Raw genomic sequence first — 651 nt, 5'->3', positions numbered from 1 at the left:
TGCCCGCCCTGACCATCTTGCCCGCGCACCTCGACGCCCCGGCCCGCCCCGATGCTGCTGCCGCCGCAGCCCCGTGCGGCCCGTGCGGCGCCCCCGCCCCGCGGCCGGCCCCGCAGCGCGTCGCGGCACGCGCTGGGTGCCTGCCCGGCGGCCTGACCGGCCGCGCGGCGGCGCCGCCGCCGCGCGACGGAGCGGGCGAGGAGTTGCACTATTTCGGCGTGTTCGACGGCCACGGGGGCGAGGACGTGGCGAAGCGCTGCGCGCGCCGCACCCACCAGCTGCTGCTGCAGTGCGTCGAGGCGGCGCTCGCCGGCGACGAGGCCGCCGCGCCGCCGCTGCCGCCGCCGGCCGAGGCGGCGCCTTCGGGGGCGCCGAAGGGGCCGCCGAGGCTGCTGCTGGGGTTGCCGCCAGAGGGGGAGGAGGGCGGCGGCGAGGGGGCGGACGCCCAGGAAGGGTCGGGCGCCTCGGCCGAGGGCGAGGTGGGTGGCATCTGGGATGAAAAACGGGGGTCACCCTACCAAACACATGTCCCCACCGCCAGCGCGGCGCCGTCAGGCAGGGGTGCCCTTTTCTACTCACCCTGCCTATCCATGAGGCACGCGGCGGCGCGCGGCCGCCTCGTCCCCCCCCCCCCTCTTGCCTATCTTACCT

Source organism: Monoraphidium neglectum (assembly GCF_000611645.1).
Source record: "Monoraphidium neglectum strain SAG 48.87 unplaced genomic scaffold scaffold04048, whole genome shotgun sequence".
NCBI classification, from domain to species: Eukaryota; Viridiplantae; Chlorophyta; class Chlorophyceae; order Sphaeropleales; family Selenastraceae; genus Monoraphidium; species Monoraphidium neglectum.
The sequence above is the reverse complement of the archived record's forward strand: the minus strand, read 5'-3'. Positions refer to the sequence as shown.